Raw genomic sequence first — 5766 nt, 5'->3', positions numbered from 1 at the left:
TTAATGCTAGTGCTTCCAAAGTCTGACCATTCATTAAAATCACCTGGGGAACTGATCTGGATGCCTCACACCAGAGTTACTAAAACTCTCTGAAGGTGGTTCAAGAGTTTATATTAAAAAAAAAAAATTCCTATAGCCTTCATTATTTCTTATTACCAAGTAGTATTTTATTTTATTTATTTATTTATTTTTTATTTTTTTGTCTTTTTTCGTGACCAGCAACGGATCGCAACCCTCAGTGTCGCGCCTGTACCGGACCGGGACCGGCAACGGGATCGCAACCCTCGGTGTTGCCCCTGCCCCTCGCTCGGCCAGTGAGCGGCCAGTCTGCATGTGGGATCCGAACCCTCGTCGGGAGCGCCACCGCGCTTCCCAAGCGGCGCACTGTAGCAGTGCGCCACCGGGCCGGCCCACCAAGTAGTATTTTAACAACTAAACATGCTTTACTTCTTCAACCAGGATAGGAAGTACTGTCAAAATCATCTTCGTAACCTATCCAGTATCTTTACAGAGCAGGCAACTCAAAAAAATTGTTGGTTGTTTAAATACTAAACTATAAGGTGGTGTTAATTATACTGTTATAAGAGCTCAGAGAATAATAATGATAATTGAACCTGCATCATTTTTTGTTTTGTTTTGTTGGCTGGCTAGTATGGGGATCTGTGAACTCTCATATTGTTCTAAGAAAAGACTTCACAATAACCTTGTAGACAAGATCAAGACTACTTACATAATTCTCAGCACCCCTTGCTGAAAAATTAAGAATTTCAGTATGCTGACTGCAGAGCATTAAACCAAGCAAGGGGCTGGCCCTTCTAAGCACCTCTGTTATTGTGCAGGTCTCACACCCATGAAGCTGACCCTGGCTAACACCATTATCCCCATCTTGCAGATGAGGAAACTGAGATAGAGGGATTAAATATGCATGCCCAAGATCACACAGTTGGTAAGTGGAGATATCAACGTGCATGCCTTAGTTGAAGGCTTCACTGCAATCTCTATATTTACAAAGTTCTCCAATCCTTCAGGGTACAGCTCAAATCCTCCCTTGTCTACTAAGTCTTCTCATAAGTAAGCTAAGGAAAAAAAATCTCTCCCTCCTCTTGACATTTTATCTCCATGACAGCAGTAGGTTTGTACCTTTCTTACCACATTTCCATGTTATATTTGAAATGCCCTGGGAAGTGGGGAGACACCCAATTTTTAATTTTTTGATGGCTGGCCAGTATGGGTGTCCAAACCTGACCTTGGTGTTATCAACACCATGCTCTAACCAACTGAGCTAACCGGCCAGCCACATCTAATTAATTTAGTTGAGCGAATAAACAAGCTTGAAGACAGAGAGGGATAAGGAGAGGATTCCAGGCAGGGGATAGGCCTAGGATAGCGTCAAGTTCTCCTGTAGGACACAGTGAGATGGAGTCACGTGGGGGCTAATGTGGACAACACTGGAGAGTGGAGCTAAGTTACAAAGCTTCTTTAACAAAGCTAGAGCCACTGCTCACAGCCATAAGGACATGTTGTGTGTTTAGTTATGCGTGCTTCATCCATTTAACAAATATTTGAGCACTTACAATGTGCCAGGCATCATTTTAAGTAATAAATGAGATATAAAAGACCCTCGCTCTCATGGAACTTGCATTCCATGAGCAAAGACAGTAAAAAAAGATTTCACGTAATGAGAGATGTTCTGAAGTCAACAAAACAGAGTCTTGTCATAGAGTATCTGGGGGAACTATCTTAGATGGGTGGTCAGGAACGACCTCTCTGAAGAAATGACATCTGGACTGAGTTAGGAATAAGGAGAAGGAACTAGCTGGGTGGCAATCAGGGGAATAGTTTCCAGGCAGAAGGAGCAGGAAGCAAATGCCAAGGTCCTATGACACACAAATCATGGTACGTTCAAGGAACAGAAAGGCCACACCGTGGTGAGCAAAGGAAAGACAGGGAGGCAAGAGAAGTGTTTTAAGGTTGTAGTCTCTATGCTTCTGGGAGTTGAAGAAGTGTTGTGTAAAAAGGCAGGAAGATGGCAATGCGGTTTGCCCCATTACTAAGCAGGTGGGCACCTGGTCTTCTGGACATCATACTCACCTCCATTCTTTCTCAACACGAGTGAGGTCAAAGTTTAACCAGGTCAAGTCAGCCTAGCACAGGGTTCCAGCCCGACTGCTCCTCCCTGGGCAGCCACTCATCTGACACGTGTGCACTGTGGGTAATGAGGGAGACTGAGTGGAGCAACTATAATCCATCTCACCCACTCAAGAATTCACCCTCTTAACAGACACTGGGGAGCACTGAGCACCTTCACAGAGGCTCCCATTTAGTCTCAGGGATTCCAATGAGGGTAGAGATTCTCCCCATTTCACAGATCCAAAGGCTGAGTAACTTGTTCGAGATCAAACAGCAGAAGTGGCCAAGTAAAACTGAAACCTGTTCTTTTCTCTTAAATTTAGAATTTGTGCACTTTAAAAATTATGAATATATTTTGGTCATGAATATTTCTGACATATAAAAAGTTATAGAGAATAATATATCAAAACTGCGTAATCCATACATAGCCCAAGAAATGCAATAAAATTATGAATATATTTTGGTCATGAATATTTCTGACATACAAAAAGTTATAGAGAATAATATATCAAAACTGCGTAATCCATACATAGCCCAAGAAATGCAACTTGAAGCCCCCTGTGTACCCTCCCCATTCTACTAAACCATGTGGCCTCCAATTCCTTCCACTAGGGAAATGCCACAAAGTGGCATCACTATCCATTCCACAGTGCAAGCCAAAAATCTAGTAGGCACCAGTGACATCTCCTTCCAATCACCAAGTTCAATTTTTACTATTTCTGTTTCCACCATTATTAACCACTCTTCTCTTTTCACAAGTATCATCTCTTACCTGGATTATTGCAATGACCTCATAACTAGTCTCCCCGCATCTCCTCTTCCTCCTTTCCATCTAATCTCCACGCTGCAACTACCATCCTTAGAACCTTTTGTGTCCCTTTGCTCTTACGATTAGACAAAATTGCTTGCATGGCATGCAAGGTCATGTATGGTCATGCCCCTACTCAACATTCTAGCTCAATCTCAATCCCTGGTGTTGTGTTTTGAGGACACTGGCCTTCTTGCAGTTCCTTGTAATCCCCAGGTTGCTTCCCACCACAGATCCTTTGCACATGCTATTCCTTCCTCCTTCACCTAAATAACTTTTCCCTTTCTCAGGTAAGCTTCCCTGAGCTCCCTGAGTGGGTCATTCCTTGGCATTGTCCCTTTTTTGGGGGGGCAGCTGGCCCATATCAGGATCTGAACACTTGATCTTGGTGTTAACAGCAGCATGTGTCACCTTTACAACTTTACATCTGTTTATGAGATTAACTAATTAAAGAATTTCTTCTCTAATAGGCCAAGGACCAAGAACCACTTGCTTAGCACAAACTTCAGTCGGCCCTCTGTATTCAAGGGTTCTGCATCCACGAATTCAATCAACTGTGAATGGAAAATATTTTTAAAAATGAAATAAAAAAATAAAAAATATCAATACAACAATAAAATAGATTTAAAAACAACACAGTATAACAACTATTTACACACATAGCATCTACCTTGTATTAGGTATTATGGGTAATCTAGAGGTGATTTAAAGTATAAGGAGGATATGTGTAGGTTATATGCAAATATTATGCCATTTTTTTTTCTTTCTGCCATTGTCCTAGAGTCTAGTACTATGTTATTTTATATCAGGGACTTGAGCATCTGTGGATTTTGGTATCTGTGGGGCCTGGAACCAATCCCCAGCAGATACCAAGGGACTGCTGAATAAACTATTAGACTATATGCATATATAACATGCTAGGCAGTGTTCCCAGCACTCACTTAGGACCTCCCAAAAGCCCTGTGAGGTAGGTACAATTATTAGTCCCATTTTACGTATGAGGAAAGAAAGTCACACAAGCTAAGAAGTGGGAGCTGGGATATGAGCTTACGCAGGCAGTTTCTGGAGTCTGTGCTCAACTCAAGCTCTGGTGCCTCACCAGCATCTGATGAACGCAGTCTAGTGTGAGTACTTTTGATAGTGAGTAAACAGCACCATCAGTAACCTTAGTTCAACTAAAAAATGTCATCTTGGTTTTGGTAAGGATCTTATGTTTGACTGGAACTTTGCTGTAAAGCTTTTATCTTCCCAGCACTTTATCTCAGCTACTTAAAAACCCATTTGCCCTCCCTGGTGTCATCGTGACTCATGTTGAGGCAGAGGAGGTGGCCCAGCAAACTGGTGGAGAGGAGAAAGTTGGCTTACAGTGAGTGAAACAAATTGTGGATCATTTGCAGTGGGAGTAATTCACATAAGGACAATTGAAGGATTTTCCTGGATGTCATCTCACTTAACCTTCATTGATTTCTAACAAAGTTACACACACAGGGCAGTTCTTCCACAGTTAACAGATGAAGCAAAAGACAAGGGATAGGAGACTGCTAAGCCGTCAACTAGTCATAGTATGGTGTGAGGAATGGTACCCCTACACTTCTAACTTCAGAACTATAGCAGAAAGACCGCTTCCTCCTCTTAAAAATCAAAGATAACTGGCCAAACTTTCTTAATTCTTCAGTGGAACCCCTCGGCAAGGACAGACTTCCTCTTGCGTTTTCCCAGTGTGGCTACTGTAGGGCAATTATTTCCTAAGCTCAATAAACCAGCTACATCCAATCAACCCTAGATCAATAAGGTGAAAATGAAAACGCTTTAATGAATTTCTTCCAGGTCTCAGGACTAAAAACGGCCAAGAACCACGATCCTTTATGTCTGTAAACACATTCGAGGTTGCGCCTTTATATGAGCACCCTTGGAGGGCGAAACATTTCTACTCTATCAAGTACCTGGTAGCTTTGGAAGCGGGTCTAAGAGGAATCCCTTAGCCCACCCTTAAATAAGCTAGGCCTTATAACAGCACAGGTCTCAAACCCTATAAATAGGCCTGCGGGGAGTCCCTGGAGGGGAAGCTGCGTGTAGGGCCAAGGGTAGTCAGGAGCGCTTGAGCCCAGTCCTGACCCAGCCACTATCCGGCTGTGTGACCTGAGATAAGTTCCATACCCTCTCCAGGCTTCGGTTTCCACAGCTGCACACTGAAAGTTGAACCACATGGTCTTCAAGGTTCTACCCGGCCGAGAGCCTAGTACCGAGTAGACTCAGCCATTAAAGCAGCTTCCCGTGGGCGCGGTGCAGGACTTTAACGGTCCCCCCTCCCCCGATCAGGCCCGCGAAACCCTCACCCTACACGCCCCTCGGAGGGATGGCGCTTTCCCAACCGCAGGCCGAGCGGCCAAACACAGCTCCGCCCTTTTCCGGGGGCATCCCATGGTGCCCTGCGCTGGGCTGCAAAAGCGGCGGGGCGCCTCCCGCCTTTCTGCGCCCCGACCCCGAACTCTTCTCCCCAGTTCTCCTGGGCGCCCTATCCTATCAAAGTCTAGGAGCCCAGCCAATCACGCAGGTCCTAAACCTTGCCTTCAGTCTGCCCTCCTCCCAGCGCTCAGCCGGTCTGAGCTCAAGGCCTTTACCGGCCCAGCCCAATCAGCAGCCGGCTCTCGCCTGCCCCACCCCAACCTTCCTTCCCTCGGCCAATCCGCGCGCCCCATCCCGCTGCCCGCCCAGCCAACCCGGGCCTTGAAACCAACGGGCGAATGGGCACAGGGCGGCCCTTCAATGCTGACCGCCTGGCCAATTGGGGGTTCCGCGTGGCTACGGCGGCAGCCAATCACCGTGGA

This window comes from Galeopterus variegatus, unplaced genomic scaffold (assembly GCF_000696425.1).
Source record: "Galeopterus variegatus unplaced genomic scaffold, G_variegatus-3.0.2 Scaffold649, whole genome shotgun sequence".
In the NCBI taxonomy this organism is placed as follows: domain Eukaryota; kingdom Metazoa; phylum Chordata; class Mammalia; order Dermoptera; family Cynocephalidae; genus Galeopterus; species Galeopterus variegatus.
Note: the sequence above shows the minus strand (reverse complement) of the source record.